The sequence below is a fragment of the Melanotaenia boesemani genome, chromosome 18 (assembly GCF_017639745.1).
Source record: "Melanotaenia boesemani isolate fMelBoe1 chromosome 18, fMelBoe1.pri, whole genome shotgun sequence".
Classification (NCBI taxonomy): domain Eukaryota; kingdom Metazoa; phylum Chordata; class Actinopteri; order Atheriniformes; family Melanotaeniidae; genus Melanotaenia; species Melanotaenia boesemani.
The window spans coordinates 750,848-773,423 of record NC_055699.1 but is presented as its reverse complement, the minus strand read 5'-3'; the positions used below and the strand labels follow the sequence as shown (position 1 = coordinate 773,423).

Here is a 22,576-nt window from a genome sequence, read left to right as displayed (position 1 = left end):
ACAGAGAGGTGAGTCGGTTCTGAATCCTTTGACATTTCATTTTTTCTACACACAAGCACACATTGAAGAAAAACGCGTCCGTCGTCGTTGGGTCAACTTTAATGATCAAATTTACATACTGACATTTGTGAGCAGGCGAAGTAATTACAGTAGTGGTAATGGAAGGCCAAGCTTAATGCAGCGCGGTGAGCTTGTAAAACAATAAACCAGACATGAAGATGGCATTAAACCACAAAAGCAGCCAATTAATAGTTTTACTTACTATAAATTAGTCAGTAATGGAATTACACACAGTAAATAGTGTGTAATCGACAGCATTGGAGGGAGACACATTGTTTGTGCTTTGCCATTGGTATGAACGAGAACTCCACTGGTCATGATAGTACGGAGATAAAGAGGAAGATCAGAAAATCTGTGTGGCTGACGATTAGCGTACCTGTTTTAAGGGTGTAAAGCTTCCTGCAGCGTTCTGGTGTGGACGGCTGGTTAACATGACATGTTCACGTTCAACAAGCTACCAGAGGAAGACGGCTTAGGTTTCAAACCTGCAGCTGGACAGTGCTGCTTGGAAAACCCAGACCAAAGCAGAAAGGAGTCCCTACAAGCGACAGCATCATGGTGGACGCAGTTTTCCACACACCATTTCTGCTGTTTTACATGCCGCAGGTTTGCTGAGTGGACTCGTTTTCAATCATTTATTCTACATTCTCACCACAAACTAACTGTGATGTGGCTTCAGTCATCTCCGAGATTTAGAGCTATGACCGCGTGTAGATCTTCAAACATCTACAAAAGAAGATTGACACAGTTAGCAGTGTAGTTCAGATAAAACACTAAGATGTGGGACCTCCAGGTATGAGTGTTTTAAGTTGTATTCATGTGTGTGTTTTTCCTTTTAATCCTGGCCATGCTGATTCATACACTGTTGCAGCTGTTGAAATACTACGAGCTTGTGTAGAAATCCATATTTACTTCTAGTGGCTGAGTTTGCTTTTGTTTCATGTGGTGTGGCTTTAGGTTTCGTCCCCTGGCTCCATACAGTGGGTTATTTAAGAAACGGAGCAGGGCCGATGAATGAAACTGTTTCTCAGATTATAATGGACAGTCACTGTAAACTGAAACAAAAAGTTAAGACCTTAACCCTTGTGCCCTCCTCAAACGCACGACCCTTTGGTCTTTAAACGTGCTAAAAACCTGCCATACGACCGTCATACATCAATATGTTTTCTGCTGTTTCATGTTACTATAACAACTTCAGATCTGCTCAAAAGCATCAAACTTTAAACCTTTTTTAGGATTTTAAACCTTTTAAATGCCAATATTTAATAATGTCTGATAAAGGAAAAAAACTTTATATATTTTTACTTTAGGTGCCGACACAGGAAGTTTTTTTCATCTATGCTGAATGAGTTTTTCTTTTTTCTTCTTCCTCCATACAGAAATATATTTCTGTTTTTATTGATCAGTGCTGTGCAAGTTTAGGATCAGATGGTCATAACGTGAAAATCCATGACCTCATGTCTCTGTGAGCAGCATGTTTGCAGTTGCATGGTTCTGTTGATCAATATCAGGAGGAATTTCACTCCACCAGTCACATTTAAAACTGTTGTTTCCAAGGTCAAAATGAACGTTTACTCTCCTAAAAGCAGCTTGATGAAGTTTTAGAGTCCAGATCTGCATCCTGGCCTGAAGCTGCTTTGTTGTGTTAATGTGTTTGTGTTTATATTCATGTGTTGGTGGACAATGTGAGCCGCATGTGGGCGTACTTGGTGTTTTTCTGCATCACTGACGGTGCATACACTTGTTGAGTTGAGTTTATTCTCGTGCCTGTGGATCTCTGCGCAGCTCTGTGTTTGCCTTTGTAAGTTAGTTAGGAAGTAAAGATGATGGATTGCAGCTGCAGAGCTGCCTCTGTTTGTGGAGGAGAAACTAAAGCAGCTTGTTCAGTTTAATGACTGTGTGACTGTGCAGGAAGGACGGTTTAAGACTGAGAAGGAGTAGGACAGACACCAAAGATGTCGAAGAAAAAACTGGAAAACCTCAAATGGGTTTTGCATATTGGTCCCCCCCCCCCCTTATTTTATAGCAGCCCCTTATGGCTCTTCACAATTTGAAGTAGTGTGCATTGTGATCCAGAAGAAGGCGCTCTTAAAATGTACCTTCAATTCTTAGGATGCTCTAATTGATTGGGTACCACTCATTTTCTGCCAGTAGATTCACTGGCAGGGTGGTATTCCCTCATCTGTGGTTCATACAAGCATTGTCCTGCAGACTTTTACACTGAGGTAATGATTTGGAAAACAAACCAGTTCTCAGAAGTTTTTTAAAAGTTGAACCTTCTTTGAATTGGCTTTAGCACCAGACCACTACCAGGACCCGGTTATAGTCGGTCAGAAAGGTGCAAAATTGTGGTTTAAAAAAGGCACCAGAAAGAAAGTGATATTAAAGGTACAGCCTCACCTTAATACCTACTTTTCACCGCACTTGGTCAGTCAAACATACTCCTAAATCCAAAAAAGAATCTGTATTTCTTTAGAAATGTGTTTGGTTCCCTCACAAAGTGGCATTGGACTGCTGCGTATGATGTATCTAAAAGCCAGAGTCCTGCTGCTTTCTTGTTAAAACTGTTGTCTTCAACCAGCTGTACCAGCAATGGGACAGCAGGGTATCCTCTGGTTCTCATGTTTGTGAGAAAATAGGAAGAAGCTCTTAAACATAATTCATGCAAGACTGAAAAGGCACGAACTTGTCATGAAACCGATGACGTCTTGTTTTGGGAGGATGAGGACACAGGATGAGCTGGAGGATTTGGAATTTTATCGTAAAGGAGCTGATAGGTTGTTTTTTTTTGTTTTGTTTTTACCTGTGAACACAGCACAAACCAATGGAATTTAACCATCTACAAGGACACACTAGGAGCCACCCACACATTTTTGTAAAGAAAAGATAGAAGTTATCATTCCAAACATCCATCCGTCCATCTTCTGCTGCTTATATGAGGTCAAGTTGCTTCACCTGGGAAGCTCAGACTTCCCTCTCCCCAGCCACTTCTTCCAGCTCATCCAGAGTGGGCTGCTGTACCCTCCAGCATGTCCTTGGTCTTTCCCATGGCCTCCTCCCTAAGGGACATGGCTAGAAAACCAACCTGGGGATGCGTCCAGTAGGCTTTACTAACCAGATTCCTGAGCCACCTCATATGGCTCCCCTCAATGTGGAGGAGCAGCGGCTTTATTCTGAGCCGTCTGTGAATCACCACCTTACCAGGGTGGAGGGGCTTGGCATTAGTCCCCGGTAGGGTCTCCAAAGGCAACGTTGTCTCAGGGGAGGGGTCAGACTAAAGGCCCATTTATGCTCCTGTTAAAAGTCTGTGGACTAACAGGGACTACGTTACCCAGAATGCCCCTGTCCTATTGTAGTTCAGCTCAATTATAGCGAGTTAAGTTTAGTTTTACGGTCCGACAGTCTCTACAGTATACGTGCAACATTAACCGAGCAAAGATCGCCATCCGGGCCCATCCTAAGTTACTCCTGTGTGTTTTGAGTTCTGTGTGTGTTCCTACTCATGTGAGTACAGGTTTACAGGAGAAAAAATGTGTTTATTCTTTAGTCATGATAATAATCTGCATAGCCACTCGTTCTTGGTACAATCCGCGGCTGCACTACATGTGCACTTATAAATCATTATTTAATGTGGTGTCAAGCATTGCCGTATGTTTGTAAAGGTATTTCAACTGTTACCTTTATTCGTTTGGTGTATTTAACCTGTGGTGGTTTTCCACGGCATTTCGTTTGTGGCGTTAGAGCTCCCTCTAGGGTATTCAGTGTTACTGCAGGTCAAATCCTTTGTATTGATGTGGTACTGCTTTTTATTGAGGTGCCTACTTGTTTCTCTGTTCCAGATAACCACACACACACCCACACACACACACCCCCACCTACTGAATCTTCTGCATTAAATGCAACTGAACCGTTCTACTGGAGTCCGTCTATCCTTCTGACCGAGGAAGAGTCAGCTGACGCACGATCCACAAATCAGCCAATATGTATATGATAAATAACAGCTCCCTTTACATACATAAATAAGTATGTTGGTTTCAAATGCCGCTGTCCTCATACTTTCATGTGCCCCCCATGTTGGCATGGTTGTCGGGCAGTTCAGAGTTCACCTCTGAGTTCCTACGTCAGTTTCATATAATAGCAAACAGGCCAACAGTTTAGGAGATTGTCATCTCTCATAAGAGACATAAAAAAGGCAGCCACTAGATGGTGGTGGTCTGTGTGGCCATTCAGTACGTTACAGTTTCCTCGTCTTTGTTCCTTTCTCTGGTCTCGTGTCAGCTGTACTGCTCGACACTGCCACCACAGTTTCCAGTGCTACAACTCCACTTCTGGCATGGAGGTACGCGTCCGCAACACTCATGTAAACGATGCAGGAGTCCGGCTTAGAACATAGCGTAGAACATAGATGGGCCTTAAGAGCGATTCAAACAGCACTGTGGTCAGCTGTTGTTTTTAAAGTGCTTTAGAAATGGTACAGCATGATAAAGACCTCAACTGATGGACACCATAAAAGATCAGCGACATCGTCTTGAATAAGGAAGCCTGGGCACCGCTGCACCTCTGAACATGCAGCAGGGCAGCCGCATTACTGGAGATGCTGAGCGGTGAAAATGGATGGAGAAAGTTCAGAAAGTGAAGCTATGACAGAAAAAAGGAACCATATTTGTTGTTTGGAGATACTTTGGTTTTAACCTACTTGTAGACACGTCTGCTAGAGTTGCTGCCCTCACTAAAACAGCAACTAGTTGATCAAGATAAGCAACACCATCACAACCCACGAAGACAGAAGATTCCACAAGGTACTGTGGACAAAGACGGATTCAGGGGATGACAATGGATCCCCACATATAGTAGATGTTATAATAGTTTTTGTACAACATAAAATTTTCCTAATAACAGAATAGTGTATTCTTAGCCAATCTACTGTGGTTGTTTTTCCACTCAGTCAGAGGAATATGTGGTTAACACCCACTCATTAGTGGAAAAATACCATCAAGTACCATGATATATAATTTTGGTCATACCGGCTAGCACCAAATAGAATAAATATGTATATATTAGTAAAACTACTCATATCAGTGGTTTTGTTTTCCTTAATATGGATATTAAGATGTTCAGTTCTTTTTGGAGTATCTAGACCCTGTTAAAACTAGCAAAAACCATTCAGGGCTGAAGTTAATCCTCAGGCAGGTATTTTCATCTCTACCAGCGTTCAGTTTGGGTGGATTTACTATTTATAGAAAGAGTAATGCTCAGCTTGTACTTGTAAATGTTTGACTTTATCATCTCCTGAGCGTGCGCGTGTTTGCTGTTGCAGCCTCAGACGAACCATTTGTCTCATATTACTGCTGCTTAATGTCACCACGTGTCAATCTGCCTTCAGCCACTTTACCCCAGTTGAGATTAAATTACACATCATGAGGTGATTTATACCTGACTGGCCAGGGGGAGGGGACGAACCGGCCCCCGTTACTGATTTCAGGGGCCAGACAGAAGCTCAATAATACCTTTCAGATTTTACTAAACAGAGGGTTTGTCCTCACATCTGGATGAAAAGCCTTAAGGTGGATTTATACTTGCGCGGCGGCTTCGTGCGGTCGTTACGGCGTAGCTGACGCTGGTGAGTTTGCTCTCCACTCGAGCATAGGGGGAACGCATCGTTTTGGTGTCGTGTTGCAGTTTCTCCTCCTAACCTGAAGGTGGCAGCAGGGGTGGTATCGGCTGGTAAACTCACCAGGTCGGAGTTCTTTTGGAGTTCTTCTTCAGTTTGGTGGTATTTCCTGTTTTAAAACAACAATGGCGTCCAGTACGGTTCAGTGTCTTTATTAGCTTGTGGAAGTAAAGGAAGAAATAATGCGATCAGCCTCTCATCAACTTGATCCACTGGGTATTGTTTTAAAAACGGTGGTTACCACACAAATTCAGCTAGAAGATCCAGATATCCGGCAACATGTGATCCAGAACTGACCAATCAGAAGGGAGTACCTCTGTAACCGTCTGCGTAGCAGGGGTGCACGTCAGGTCTGGAAGAGGTGCCCGTCGAGCCTCTGCAGAGCTGCGCGGCAGCAACGCAGATGCCATGCGTCCGCCTTTAGAGGATTGTGGGGTTTTACATGCTGTATCTGCTGCTCTAAAGCCGGGCTTCCACCAAACGATTTTCACGGAATATAAACAGAAGTCTTTAGGAAATCTAGGAGTCTTACTGGAGTCAGCGTCATCTCCATGGTTCGGTTTAAGCTGGTAAGCTGCGCTGGTTCATGTCAGTCTGTCTCTAGTCTCCGGTCTGCGGTAATATCAAACGGGTTTGGTGTTATGGCAAGTCGCAGTGACGTAACACCATCACCAACCAACAGATGAGCTCCGACGAAGCAGAAACAGGAATCCTGACAGAACGACGAGAAAAACGGGCGTAGAAAAAGACGAAGCTGATGAAACGTCGTCGGTGGAGCGTCCAGGAAGAGGAGCGGAGAAGTAAACGTCTGCTGTGGATCATGTATGTGCTGCAGTATAATGATCTAACAAATGAGAGAAGAACAGGACCTGGTTCATCCTCCAGATGCTGATGAGTCGGTGGAACAGCTGGTGGACCTGCAGAGCCGCACTTCATAATGATGAAACTCCTTACTGGTGCTGGAGGGAAAGTCCGGTTTGCTTCGCTGTGGGCAGATCAGCCCTGTTCCTCATCAGCTGTCCAACATATCAGAAAATGCTGAAAGAATCTGGTTGTAGTCTCGTAAATAGTGATTCAGTCTTTGTCTCATCTCAGTCTGAGACTCGGCTGAAACTTAAAACTCTAAACGTTTAGATGGGAGCAGGTGTGAGCTGGTAGTTTCTAGTCTTTTCCAGAAAGCCCAGCAGAAATTAGATGGTTTGGCTGCACAGTGTCCAAGAAAGTTACTGACTAAATTTATATCGTCCATGGAGAAGGCTTCAGGGTTAAGTTTATGAACTAGTAAAGATTTAAACTTTAAACAAACAGAACAAATCTACCCGTGCAGCTGAGAAAGCAGCGACTACCTCTGCAGATTGTCTTGTTTTAGTTTTAGCTCACATGTCGGTTTTCTTGGACAGAAAAGTGAATTTTCATGGTAAACAGCTTCTGTTTTCTGATCTGCATCTTCTGCTGTAGTGTTAGCCTCATTACCTGACTCCCCTGCATCTTTAGCCTGCAGACACGTGAATGAACGTTTCTGCTCCACAGTCTGGATTTCGCTCCAAGCTTCATGGTTTTTTTTTAAATTTTTTTATTTTGGTGCTTCAGATATGTGTTGATGTATTTTCCCCTCAGTGAACAATTTTTCCTCCAGTTAGAAACACACAGAAGAACTGGATGATCCCCTCCACCTGCTTTTATTGAATGTGTGTTTGTGTGTGTTTTCATGTCAGATGTGAATGTTTGCTAGCTGGAACTGGTCTTTTTTTCTCTCTCTGGAGCATATTTGTGGTAATAACCTCTAACTATTCTACACAATTAGTCACAACACCACAAGATAAACACTGTGTTGCAGCTAATTGTGTGTTGGTGTGGCTTTTGTGTTGCCTTGACACTTCGTAGGTACTGTATTGGACAAAAAGAAAAGCAGAACAAAAGGTGGATCAAGATAACCATCACAATCCAGGGATCCAAAGACCTGGTTCTGGTAAGTCCTGTGGAGAAAACCGATTCAGCGCTGTGGTCCACAGTCGGTTTACATTAAATGTTCTCATGACAGAAAAGCCTGCAATTAACCGTCTGCTGCAGTAATTCTTCCCGAGGCAGACATCCTGAAACATCCGTCAGAAGAAAGAAAGGAACACCCTCGTGTTGTCCTGGTTTTCAGATATTCAGACCTGGAGAAAAAGTATTAGCTTTGTTTTTACAAAGGTCACTTCATCACCTTGAGCTGTTTTCTGTAAAACCCAAGCTATAAAGTTAGCCTTTTTAAAACCTTTGGTCTCCCAGGTGGGATCTTTGAGAACAGATGGAGCCAAAATGACCGAACTGTCTGAACTAAAACTTCTCTAATTTTGTTTTGCTTCACTTTATCTGAGTTGGCCTTTGCAAAGATAATGGTCACATATTGTGTTATACTCAGTAAATATTCATATCCTCACACACAGGAGATAACCTCAGTGGAAGCAGATCCACCCAACAAACAAAGAAATGATCCACCATGCACAAACCACCTTCACAGGCTAATAAGGTCAGGTGACTGCAGCCATATCATTTACTCCCACATATGACCTCATCAGGACATATTTCTACATAGAAATATCAAACTTGCCATATTTAAATGATACCAAGCTGTTAGATTTTCTGATCAGCTGCGGTTTTCTGCTTCACTTTGTAATAAATAAGAGTAAAAAGCTGTAAGTAAGACGGATCAATAACGTGTTGACTGATTCAGGAGGCAAACAGTTTTCTTCTCTGACGCAGATTCAGCTCCATATGAGGAGATTTTTGGGAAAGCCTGAACCAGACAGCAGCTGAACTAAAAAAGTAGGGCAACACCCTGCATGAGAGCCTACATCACCTCCTCCTCCTCGCACTACTCTCCTTCCTTTTCCACCCTTCCTCCATCTTTCGATCAATGAAAATCTCCCCAGCATCCCTCAGAAATCCAACATCTTTATTGCTGCTTTGCCACCTGACCGCCCCACGGGTTCTAGTAGCTTTACCGAGCTTTAGCCACGCGCACATACAGTGTATGCCTCCGTACCGCAGAGAGCCAGCAGTTTGGGTGGATTAAAGCAGAAAGGTTTTATTGCTCCCCCTCATCTTCCTCGTCTTCTAACAGACTGGAGGGAGGTGGAACTGGTCAGAAGCTCTGGTATGAAGCCAGAGGCCATTGAGAGCAGGAGATCTCTTAATTATAGCTGGATGTTACATCACCTCTTTGCTATTATCTGCTTATCTCATGAGCATCACTCGAAGCTCAAACAGGATAAACAAAAAGGTCGGTCATTTTTTACTAAATTTTATAACACTTAGATCCAAAGGTGCATTTTCTGTGCCACGTTGGTCCTAAAGCCTCATTAGTGCCTCATGTTAAATATGCATACAGACAAAGCCTGCTGTCCATCTCCGGGTTCATTTACATGCATATTTCACCCCGTTTTCAGACGCATTGGGAATACTTAGCAAACAGAACCACCAGGAATCACAGCGTAGCTCAGGTGCATCCAGCGAGAGGAGCAGAGAGGAAAAAGCTGCGATGGATTTAACACAGACCGCTGTTTCTCTCTGAGAATGAACGTTATCATCAGCTCCTTCACCACCAACATGTTGAGATTGTATATTGCTAACCGGAAGTCAACTCTGAATTCTCTACTGCCCACTAGTGGATATGTTGCCTAGCAACCATGCAAATATAAAACATGGATGGTGTGGAAGCAGTGACGTCTGGCGACATATTTTGCCTTTTTACTAGGGCTGTCAAAGAATTAAAATGTTTAATCAGATTAAAGCTTGGAAATGAATTAATCATGATTAATCACCGTTTTTGACTTTGCCTGAAATCTGCCTGTTTTTACTGTATTGTATCAGCAGAATTTTGGGTTTTTCTTCACTATTTTTGCGTTATATGATCACTTAAATTGTAATAATCAGTTCAATATTTAATAAAATCAAGACCTTAAAAAAATGTCTTTTGTGCCCCTTTTTCCTGGTCAGTCCCCCCTCCTGGCCCTTCATCAGAACTTTTCTAGACCCGCCCCTGCATAGCTGAAGTATAAATCCATCTGTCTTCATAGACATGTGCTTGGCTGTCTTAGATTTTACAGCTGTTTCACTAGCAAACCTCATTAATACTGAAAAGTAAAATGAAATGCAGGCAAACAGTATGTGATTAAAATAGGCTAGCACACGCCACAAGAGCTCCCAACCAGGGCCACGACAACAAAAGGTCGTCATCTTGTTCTCGTGGCCTCAAGAAGAGCAAACTTCTGGCGTCATGCTGTGGATGTAACAGGCTTAAGGACCAATTTGACAGGATGTAAGGTCACATCTAAAGACGAGTTTGTCCGGAATTACCTACATCTTTACGATGTGTCATTCCTGCTGCACAGTGACAAATAAGTACTCTTTTAGAAGTCGATTTGCAGGCAGCAGGTCCGAGACGGTTACATCCACATACGGAGGAAGATGATGGAAAACTGAGGTGGAGACAGTGCCAATGTAGTGCTTTGACCATTCGTAATCATCCGCCTGAGTTGTCTCAGCAACTTCGTCTACTTTCCGCTAACAGGTCCGGCTCGGGACGGAACTGTGTGCACCTTCTTTTTCTTTGGGTAAAAACTGGGAAGGATGTCAGAACATCCGACTTGTCGTACTTCTCTGGGAACCCTCTGTCCTAATCGTTCCAGTCCAAACCTGCAGTGTGGAGTTTAACACACTGCAGCCCATTTACTGGATGAAGGAATCGTCACTTTGCATGCGACATGGCTGTAAAAAGGAAGCAGGAACAGCTTCATGTGTAAATATACGGTGGATTTTTGGCTGTTTAAAGAAGACACAAACTGCTGGATGTCCACCTTTCTTGTACTTTGCTTCTGCATTATGTTGTTTATTTTAATTCAAGGAAGGCGTTTCTCCGCCACAACATCACACTATTAGCTGACACATTTATCGCTATCAGGCTTATGCCCCGCCTACCAGGTAAGAATTCAGTTGTCTGTGAAAGCATAAGAGGGGTCAGGGTTTACCCGACCAAACCACACCCGTCCCATCCCAAGCCGGACCCTTTGGTGGAAACAGGGCTTAATTTCCTACAAAATTGTTCACACCCTACAACGTCAGCAGCTCCGAGTTCTCTGAAATCCTCCAGTAAGAAGTGTAGTACACAGGCAAGTACATGAACATTTACACTCAAGACAGAGATGGTTGCCTGCAGGACTGCAACGTTAGAAGAACATGCTTGACCCGACAGTATCGGAGGGTCCGCTTGTGTTTGTGTCAAACCACGTCTGGGAGGTTCTCTTCTTGTCTTGAAATTGACTGTTTCTACTTGGTCTTGTCTCAGTCTTAAGATCCTCTGGTCTTGGCATCAACCTGGTCTTGACCATAACACTGCGTTTTTCTGTTTGAGTCTCTCGTACAGTCGCGTTTAAAGATCTGACAAAATCACCACCCCAGAAACTTTAAGGCATCTCAGCAGTGAATTCACGTTAGGATAACCTCCTCCAGAGAGACTTAGAAGCTGTCCACAGAGTCTCAGCTTTTGACTTAGTTCCATGAATTCCCCTCCTGTACATGTGTACTGGGATGTGGACAGTGGTCCAGGTAACTGCATGGAATCTCAGTGGAATCTTGAATCTACTTGAATCCATATTTATCCAGGATGCCAGCTTTGCTTTGGAAGCTTTGCTTCCATCCACAAGACACCCAGTCAGGGGGTGACCTCCTCCATACCTCTCACCTCCCGGTGTAAACAGTAGACCAGCAACCATGAAAGCAAACCATGAACACTCCGTAGATCTGCCTCCCCGCATTACCTTCCAGACAAGCCCATGATTCAGAGATGGTTGATGGTTTTTGACCTAATAGTCTAAAAAACAGTTAATTTCTGCTTTCTCAGCAGGTGAGGAGTAGAAACATGAAGGTGGAATCTAAAAATATTCCAGAAAACAGAACCAAACTGTGTCTGCTCAGATCTTCTTCCACTCTCAACGCTTTCCTCCCATCATCAGCAGCCCCTCAAGCTCTTAAAAAGCTGTACTAAACTATTGATTTCTGACAACTGATGCTTTCAAATATTCAAACTCTCGTTTTCCTCTGAAGCCGCCAACATGCAGCTGCCCAGAGCGGCGTTAAAAATAGAACATTATGAAATCACATATCCAGTGTTTGAGGTCAAAATGAAGAGAAGCAGATGCTGTTTGAGTCTATGCTGATGAGAAGAACAAAGTGTGGCATCTCTCAGGCCTTTGCCTGAATAAATGCACCATGTTTCAAACCACATAATGAACCGTAGCTTTTATCGTGTTCATGGTAATCAGTAGGTTGAAACCTGCAGCTCACTGTGAAAGCAAGAGAAGGGGTTTCATCAGCTGACTTATTATGCATGGTTTCCCAGTTTATTTTTTACTGTATAAAGTTCTATTTGATTAATTTAGCTTCAGATTTTGAAAGGTAAACGCTGCAGGAAGATGGTGCAGCATCTGTGGGTTTTGTACAGTAATTGCTCCGCCTTCTCTTCTTATGTTTGTTTGTTTTCTTCTATTCTTAGAAATATGGGACTGATGCAATGATTCTCCTTCCTCCTCCACACACACTTGCATGCCTCCACACACTGCATGATGAAACTCATTGACTGGAGAAGGCAACGGGATGTGCGGAGAGCCCTCAGAAGCAGGATGAGGAAGAGGAGTGAGGCAGGGAGGTGGTGGAAATAAATAGGGAGAAGGCAGCTGTGGAGGGAAAGTGACCTAAATTAGTTTTTCTGAACCTCATCAGGAGGAAGAGATTGTTTCTCACTCCTTTCCAGAGCAGCATTGGCTCTTTTCATGTCTTCATGGTTGCGACTTGAGAGGCTTTCATACCTGCAGTTTGGTTCCCTGGCCATTTGAAAATACTGTATGTTGTGAAATATCCTGTCTGTATATTTAGATAGATTCTGGTTATGGAGGGAAATTTTTAGTTTGGTTTAGTAAAAATCTTACGGATGCCCTGCATAGTGCTTCTCAAGTGCACCACTGCCTGTTTCAGCTTTTTCTGCCACATTGTTCATGGAACAGCTTGATCCATTGGTGCCTCTTGAATTTAGCTTTTCCTGACATGGAAATAGCTCATTAAGCTCTGTGGGAAGATGACACTTTATAAAACCAAGCACTTAAAGGTGCAGAACGGCTGCCAGAGAACATTTGTACAGGTGAGTCACTTGTGTTTTTCTCTTTTTATACTTTGAACTGGTTGTTGGTGGCCAGCATCCAGAGTCGGGCCTCGCTGGCTTGATTTAACTTCCACCCAGTCAGCCTCAGCCTACATATAGCATCAGCTCCGACCTCTCTTCATTACTGGGTTTTTGGAGGACTGCACCTTGTTTCGTCTGCCTTCACTCTGCGTATGCTCTCACCTGTCAGTCAACCCCACCACTGCTGGCAAGCAGTGATGCTGAAACCTTTAGCATTTCCGTTGTTGGGGATGGCTGACTTAACTTAAAGTGATCCGTTTTATGCCAAAACAGAAGAATTTGGAACAATGATTACCAGATCAACCACTGTGTTGGTCTACAGTACGTGTCAAACTCGAGGCCCGCGGGCCACATCCGAACCATGAATGAATAATTTGTGTCCCGCATGATAACATCTAATCTCTATTAGAGCTGTCCTGCTTATAGAGCACACACACCACTATAATACTACAAGTCCCACAATGCACTGCCAGTTCGTTGGTGCACCAGTCCCGGCCCTGGAAGGGCGTACCTCGCTCATACTCCAGCAGCCAACCCCTGTCTGCGGATGTAAAAGACAAAGCTGTGTCTTCTGTGTGGAGACAGTCAGGCTGTAATAAAGAATAAAAGAAAGCGCCACGGCAGATACAAGCGGACAGTTTTTAAAGGTTTTAAAGAAAACTGTAAGAAAAAATGTTGGATGTGAGTCAGAGTTTATGGTGGCAGTATAATTACTCTAAGTTCATATTGTTGCTTCACAGGTTGGCGGTTTTATAAAATCCCATAACTTTCACTAAGAACCATGCTACACAGAAAACCGACCCTTTAATTTAATTTAAGTTTCTGCATTTTTTCTCTTGCTTTACAGGACTTTGACTTTTTTAAATGAGGAAATTATTTTTGGCTGTTGTTTGCCTGTAGAAAATGTTTTCCCTTGAAATTACTCTGAAAAAGTAAAACGCATATAGAGCCATAAGAAATAAATGCAACAGATTTAAAAGACTCTTTTTCTGTTTATTTAATGAATAATTGTGTTTTATTGGCAATAACTAACAGGCTCTGTTAGTAACCTGTTCAATGTGTGCAATAAGGTCATCTAAAGCAGTTTTTAATAGACACTGAGGCTTTTTGCCCTCAGCTTGTTTCATTTTGACCTGCTGTGTGTTTGACGCTCCTGGTCTAGGCTGAAAAAAGCTGCTCTGTTTCCACCAGAGAGCCCAGCTGGAGACGAGGCAGCTTTTTCTGTTTCACCTGAGCTGACTCAGCAATTCCATCAACCACTGGTTGACTGAGAGTGTTCTATTCTGTTCTATTCTATTCTGTTCTATTCTGTTTTTTCTGTTCTATTCTGTTCTATTCTGTTCTGTTCTATTGTTTTATTCTGTTCTATTCTGTTTTGTTCTGTTCTATTCTGTTCTATTCTATTCTGTTTGATTCTGTTCTATTCTGTTTTATTCTGTTCTATTCTATTCCATTTTGTTCTATTCTGTTCTGTTCTATTCCTTTCTATTCTGTTCTATTCTGTTTTATTCTGTTCTATTCTATTCTATTCCGTTTTGTTCTATTCTGTTCTATTCTGTTCTATTCTATTCTGTTCTATTCTGTTTTGTTCTGTTCTATTCTGTTCTATTGTTTTATTCTGTTCTGTTCGATTCTGTTCTATTCTGTTTTATTCTGTTCTATTCTATTCTGTTCTATTCTGTTCTATTCTGTTTTATTCTGTTCTATTCTATTCTGTTCTGTTCTATTCTGTTCTATTCTTTTCTATTGTTTTATTCTGTTCTATTCTCTTCTGTTCTATTCTGTTCTATTGTTTTATTCTGTTCTATTCTATTCTGTTCTGTTCGATTCTGTTCTATTCTGTTTTATTCTGTTCTATTCTATTCTGTTTTGTTCTATTCTGTTCTGTTCTATTCTGTTCTATTCTTTTCTATTGTTTTATTCTGTTCTATTCTCTTCTGTTCTATTCTGTTCTATTCTGTTCTATTGTTTTATTCTGTTCTATTCTATTCTGTTTTATTCTATTCTGTTCTGTTCGATTCTGTTCGATTCTGTTTTATTCTGTTCTGTTCGATTCTATTCCGTTTTGTTCTATTCTGTTCTATTCTATTCTGTTCTATTCTGTTTTATTCTGTTCTATTCTGTTCTATTCTGTTCTGTTTTGTTCTATTCTGTTCTGTTCTATTCTGTTGTGTTGTGTTCTATTCAATTCCATTCTATTCTGTTCTGTTCTATTTTGTTCTGTTTTATTCTGTACTATTCTGTTCTATTCTATTCTGTTCTGTTCTTTTCTGTTCTATTCCATTGTGTTCTATTCTGTTCTGTTCTATTTTGTTCTATTTTATTCTATTTTATTCTGTTCTGTTCTATTCTGTTCTGTTTTATTCTGTTTTTTTCTGTTCTGTTCTATTCTGTTTTATTCTGTTTTTAATTCTGTTCTGTTCTATTCTGTTCTATTCTGTTTTATTCTGTTCTATTCTGTTCTTTTCTATTCTATTCTGTTCTGTTCTTTTCTGTTCTATTCCATTCTGTTCTATTCTATTCTATTCCACTCTACAATCCCTTGTTTGCTTTAAAGAATCATCACTTCCTTTACAGTTTGGTAAAAACAAAGCAGGAACATCTCCATGTTAAAATATGTAGTAAATATTTTTTTTTTTTTTGTTTTAAACCACATGCCAAGAAGAAAGAACAGATTGCTGGACATCCACGATTCTCCTCCTCTGTGTCATTTCCTTATGACACTGCTCCAAAAAATAAAGGGAACACTAAAATAACATCCTAGATCTGAATGAATTAAATCTTTATTAAACACTTTGTTCTTTACATAGTTAATTGTACTGACAACAAAATCACACAAAAATTATCAATGGAATTCAGATTTATTACGGCTGGCGGATCACAGGAGGTAAAAAGTGTTCCTTCTCCTCAGCTAAACGTTTCTATTCAGCCTATGAGAGCTATACACATTTGGCTTCAGCCAGCACTCAGGAGACCTCCTTCTCTTCGGAGGACAGCTTTATTAGGGTCCGAGCCATACGAAGTATGGAAGGACCCTATTGTTGTTGAAATGTTTGTTCTCCTCCTCCTTCTAAGCTCTTCGAGGCCAAATTTGACCCCCTAAACACCCATGAAAAGTTGTGAAATTTGGCACACAAGTCACGCCTGGCGAAAATCGCGATATTATAAGGTCCGCATACTATTCAATGCAAAAGTGGCTCAACAGCGCCACCTAGACACCCCAAAAAGCCCCAAATGAATGGTGTCCCAAAAGTCTACTTCGACGTAGGAACGCGAAACTCGGCACACACGTGTACCACCCCAAGTTGACCAAAAAAGTCAAACACCTGTTGCCATAGCAACGGGGTGCCCGCCATCTTGGCGTTTAAGGCCACTTTTTGCCCATTTTTTTCACTTTACACACATCGTATTTGAACGAACTAGTCTGAGGGGATTCGTGCGACTGACTCCAAACTTGGTGGGAAGCTTCCTGACAAGTTGGGGACCAAACGCTCCTCAAATCTTTCTAATAGGAAAAAGCGTGTAATCGTGGCAACCGACGGAAAAATGCTTTCTCGCCATGAAACACGGTTTGCTCATATCTCCATAGGAATACATGGGAACTGCACCCACTGCACCCACCCCCACTGAACTTGACAGGATTCATACTTGTTGGGTCCCTAACACATTACAAGACCTGTTGTCATGGCAACATAGCATGTTAGCTAGCATGTTAGCATGCTAGCAAAAAATGCTATCTAGGTATATCAACATTTCAGATTCTCAGCTGGACGTTTTACCGTGTTACGTACCATGTTAACAGGTTACCTACCATGCTAGGCTAGGAAAAGGTGTATGAGACGGGTGGCGGGGTCCAGGACGCTCGGACCCGATGGATGCCGCTTCCGGCTTTAATTTTCATTTATTTTCATTTGATGTTAAAGTATTTTGCAAAATGAATTAATTAATAACAACAATAATGATGATGATGATAATAATGATATTAATATTGATAATAATGAGTTTGAATTCTATGTAGTAGGTATGTGTTCATAAAGGGGGTTGAAATGTAAGTATACATAAGGTAAACAGATAACGGGACAAAACCAGGACTGGATGAGACTAGACAAACAAAAATCAATTGGCCAGAAGATTTAACAATGAAAAGCACTTTTACTGATGCTGCACGTTCCATATTTTGATTTGAGTATCGGTCACTATACACATGCATGAAAATAACATTCAGCACAAGTACCATGCAAATGATTAATCCAAGATAATAACATTAGCCACGAGTGGACACAGTATGTACCTAAAATAAAAGCACAACATGCTAACATATCCCAAACTAACCGGTACAACGGGGCAACTGCCAGCCTCCACCAGTTAAGTACAAACCATATTCTTAAAGGGAAATGAAGATGACCACTAAGTCGAATGAGTCCACACCAACAGTCAGTCAAACTTAGGTGATGCTTTTTTAAGGGTCTTGGATGCGAGGATTGGGAGGGACGCCACCCTCCGTGTGCTTGGAGAAATAAAGTCTTTAACCACTAAACGCAGCTTCATGTACGGCCAGTAGGTGGCAATGTTCTCCTCCAAACAGACTAAAATCAGCATTTCCTTGAAAAGGCACATTTTCAGAACAAATGACTTCCAGTCATCCTTTAACCAACTTAAAAGCAAAATATCATGACAGAACTCATCTTATTTTTCTCATTTTATAACTTCACTATCACAACAAAGTGATGCTTCCATGCTGGTATAATGTGACGGTCACACAGGTGTGTGTGGCTTCGTGATGAAGTCAAACATGTGGATCAATGCCTGCCACCTCTCCATCTGTCTGAAGTGGGCTGTTGTTTCACAACCTCGTACTGAAGGACTCCTTTCTTGTTATGACTCACTCAGTATGTTATTCTGGCCTTCCTTCAGCTGGTTACACTCAGTTTCCTCCTCCTCTCGTCTTCAGCACATTTCCAACCAGTCTATCGATTTACTTTTCAATGTGACGGCTTCTCATTTTCCTCAACCTGCCGGCACTGATGTGTGTGATTGTGTTGTGCAGCGCTGCAGTGGTGGAACAATTAATGAGAAACTGAGTGCGCTAACACTGAAACTGAAAACAAATGAAGTAGAACAAGCAACTCTTAACGGTTTAATGTCTTTTATATTTCCGAGTTGCAAACTGAGATGAACATATGTTCAATCATTTCAAATGTGTTTTGCTAAATTGTCGTTCATCATTTGGTAATAATTTCTCTTTTTATTGGATTTCTGTTACCAACAAAAATGTCATGGTGGTTGACAGATACGTTAGTGAACCCTAATTACTCACAACTTAATGCTTGTTTGCATCTGTATTACACAGTGGTAAAAACATGTATCACAAGTCTCCTGGTAGTGGTGGAAGGAATGCTATTTATGCGTTATGAAAAGTCAGAGAAAGGGAAACTGAGCTTCCAAGAACAGTTTGTGTACCAATTTCCTTAAACACAAAATTGGGTTAGAATCAGAATAAGAATAATTTATTTCACCAAGTCTTTACATGCAAACAAGGAATTTGACTGATGAATTTTACTCTCACTTTCTACTTCCAGCACAAAAAGTTAAAAATAATTAAAAATAAAAGAAAAAAAAAAGAAAATAGAAGCAATATGGTATAAATATAACAATATAGTATTTACAGGTTGAGGTAGTTTAGATATGTGCAGCTATGTGTAGCTATGTGCAAATATGTACAGATATGCCTCGGTGTGGGTTACTCTTCATCAGCGTAAGGGTCCGGGGTAATCAACTGTCTGCTGGTTTCGGCTTACAGAGCTCTGTGGTGCCTGCCAGACTGAAGCAGTTTAAAACGTTTGTGTGCGGTTGACAGAGTTCATGTGAGGAGTCCACTTCAGATCCCAAGAGATTGATGCTCGCAGTAACCTGAAGGTGTCCACAGTAGACCCTATGTTGTTGAGGATGGTGAGGGTGGCAGGTGTCAGGGGATTTCTCCTGAAGTCCACTGTCTGCTCCACAGTCTTGAGTGGATTCAGCTCCAGATGTTTCTGATTACACCAGTGGACTAACTGTTCCACCTCCCGTCTGTATGCGGACTCGTCCCCGATCAGACCAACCACGGTGGTGTTGTAGGCATAGGAGTTTATAAGAGTTTCACAAACGAGTCCCCAGAGACGTAGTCATTAGCTGTGTCCCAATTCAGGGTCTACACACTTCGGAGTGCACAGACTACGTAGTCTACGGAGTGTCCTACGTAATCTATGGAGTGTCCTACGTAATCTACGGAGTGTCCTACTCAATCTACGGAGTGTCCCCTATGTAGTCTACGGAGTGTCCTACGTAATCTACGGAGTGTCCTACGCAATCTACGGAGTGTCCCCTAAGTAGTCTATGGAGTGTCCTACGTAATCTATGGAGTGTCCTACGTAGTCTACGAAGTGTCCTACGTAATCTACGCAGTGTCCTGCGTAGTCTACGGAGTGTCCTACGTGATCTACGGAGTGTCCTACGTAATCTAGGGCCCTGGGGGGTCCCAGTGCTGATGGACTGAGTGCTGGGTGTGATGCTCCCCAGCCTTACCTACTGGCTCCTGTCAGTCCAAAAACTGGTAATCTGGGTGAGATTCCAGTGGAGGATTTCAGGGATGACTGTTCTGAATGCCAAGCTGAAGCCCACGAACAGGGTCCTCGTATACGTCTGTGGGGAGTCAAGGTGATGCGGGATGTAGTGTAGTCATAACATTAACTGCATCACCTATCGCCCTGTTTGCCCGGTAGGCAAACTGTAAGGAGTCCAGCAGGGGGCCTGTGATGTCCTTCAGGTGGTTCAACACCTGTCTCTCCAAGGACTTCATGACCACAGCCATCAGAGCGATGGGCTGTAGTCATTCAGCCCTGTGACAGAGGGCTTCTTGGGGAACGGTATAATGGTGGAGTGTTTGAAGCACGAGGGCACTTCACACTTTTCCAGGGATCACTTAAAGATCTGTGTGAAGGTGGGCGTCAGCTGTTCAGTCTCTCAGGCTATGTCCACACGGCGCTGAAGCCTGTTCAGGTGTGAAAACGGTGGTAAAAACTAGGAGAAAGGCTTCTACATCCCTACAAAACTGCTGTTGTACATACTACAAGGCTGTGGGGGGCGCTAGGATGATAACGGCCGTGCATTTTGGTGCTACAGCTGCACACAAGGTCAACAACCGGGTCAACTGTATTTTGCATTATAAAGACACATACATGGGCTTCCCTATTTGAGGCCCATTTCTGCTCCCTTACAAACGTAAACAGCAGCGTCCGTTTCAGACGTCGTACGTCGCTGTCCTCATACTTCCATGCTTGTTTTCCGTTGCCGTGATTGTTAAGTCAGTTCCTCCACTAGGAGGCAGCGCTAAGTTCAGAGTTCACTCCCGCGAGCCGACATCAGTTTCAGACACCGTTTAGCGGCAGTAATGCGTCACTATGACGTTGTTTCCAACCTCCCAACATGCCCTAAACACTCATATAATCTTTCTTCAAAAGCTCATGCAGTTACTACATTTTTCCTCATCTTCATTCTTTTGCTGCTTCTTTGTTCCCTTTCTGATCCTCTTCTTCTTCTCTGGTTTGTTTCTTTAGCTGGTCGCATGTCAGCTATTCTGCTCTGCACTGCCCCCATGGTTTTTGGTGGTACTGCTCCGTCTTCTGTGTCAACTGACGGATAGCTAAGCTCCCTGAAAACAGACCAAATTAGGCACATAAACACCACAGAAGACGGATGAAACTGTCCATCCGTCTGCGTATCTGTCGTCTGCGTTGAGCCTAAATGAGCCTTTTAGCAGCTGCCCCCGCAACCCGACCCCGAAAAAGTGAAGGAAAATGAATGGATGGAGTCAGCTTTTATGCAGACGATACCTATTTGTATTGTCATTCTGCAGATAAACCAGGCATTCCCTCAGCTGCTCATGTAATTTCCAGGTCAACTTGGCCATTTGTGAATCCTGAATATCTGACAAACTCTGTTTGAGAACATGAGTGTTCCAAAGAAGTGTGACTTCCAAATAAAATGCTGTTGGGCCTAAAACACTTTAGTTCTTCCAGATTCAGAGAAATACCTCATCTGTCCATCCTGACTCAACACCAGAGCTGTGCTGCGTTGTGAATGTGGATTAAACAAAGTCTGGATTAATAATGTGGCTCTGCATGCTAATGAATAACTGCAAGTTTGAAGTTCTGAGATGTGAATTCTGACAACGGTGTGATATTCGCATGGACAAATGAACATTTTTATCCTTCCTGGATTTAACAAATAAAGAGCAGAGAGTAAAACCATGAATAAATGGAACACAAGTGCAGAGAACAGTGGAGGCGTGACGATACAGGCAATTTATAACCATCTTTTCTCCTCTTCCTCCCCATCCTTTCATCTTCCTCTCCTCCTGTGTCTTTTGGATGCGATGGACTGAAACTGGAGTCTTGTGAAACTGCAGTCTTGTCACCGGCGAGGGAACTCTACGCCCTCACTGTTTCTGATGTATGAACACACTTTGCCTTTGTCTACCCGCTCACTAATTAGTGAGCTCTCAGACTGAAAAAATTAAGGTTAAAAATGGCAGCTTTAAAAGAAACTCTTCAGGACTGTTGTACTCTGCGTGTGTGCTCGCCTGTGGACGTAGCCTTGATTTTACAGGTTAATTGCCTTTAATTAGTCCTTTAACAGTGTGGTCATCGGTTACTGCTGGGTCTCCAACCCTGACAGCTAATTGGTTCCAAGCTTGTCAAGGGGGCGGGGTTTTGATATTCATTGCAACCAATTAGGAAGACGAGCAAATGAGCCTGTTAACGCTGGTGGGCTGGAACCGAGTAAAGAGGATTTACAAGGTCAAACATGCACAGTGACTGTCAGATAGTTGTGTAACGAAGACGTCCCATTGGTCATTTGTCAGGGTGTCTGGCACACTACAGGCAGAGCAGAGGGAGGTTCTTATTGCAGTATGGTAGAAAACCACTGCAGTATCAGTTTCTGGTGTTTTGTATTGTCAGTGTTGGTCTGACTGTTTTCAGACTGGATCAGTTAAAACAAAAATAATGATGGCAGACACCAGCTTTGCTGATTTTATTGCAAAACATTCTTTGCAACACAGACCTTGAAATCTTGATTATACTGATAACAGATGACATCAAATAAAAATAAAACCCTGTGAATTCCAGGCTACAACACATCCACAAGGTTCAGCTTTTTGAGGTAGATATTTTAACCTGTAATCTTTCACAGTTTTGTCCACAACAGGCTAAACTTCTGCACAGTTAAAGGTAAAGATATGAAAACATGTCTATCCTGAAATGCTGTAGAGACACAACTTTTATTCAACCTGCATTTTTTAAATCCCCATAACTTCCTGTCTTTTCTCTGACAGCTCTCCAGCCAGTAAAAGTCAGTCTTTTCTTTGTCACCAGCTAGTGACACCAAACTAAAGGACAGACTCTACTGTAACTTTGTAAAAAAAAAAACATAAAATAAACTTAGTCTATGCAGATATTAAAGGCTCTGGTGGATTCTGACAGAAATGGTGGCAACCTGTATCTGGCAGCTCAAATCACGTGTTCATATGAACACCAAGGTGTGTGTAGGAAGTGTTTGATGGTATCACGCATGGTCACAGCACTAGT

The 22,576-nt window shown here is 42.3% G+C and overlaps 2 protein-coding genes across 2 annotated transcripts in view; one reads left to right on the top strand and one right to left on the bottom strand.

Moving 5' to 3' along the window:
* The window catches only part of LOC121629241 (LYR motif-containing protein 4B), an 80,488-nt gene that overhangs the window by 37,355 nt on the left and 20,557 nt on the right, over nt 1-22,576 (top strand). The window lies entirely within an intron of this gene.
* Nucleotides 1-22,576, bottom strand: part of fars2 (phenylalanyl-tRNA synthetase 2, mitochondrial) — a 295,775-nt gene that overhangs the window by 262,301 nt on the left and 10,898 nt on the right. The gene's annotated exons all lie outside the window — the stretch shown is intronic.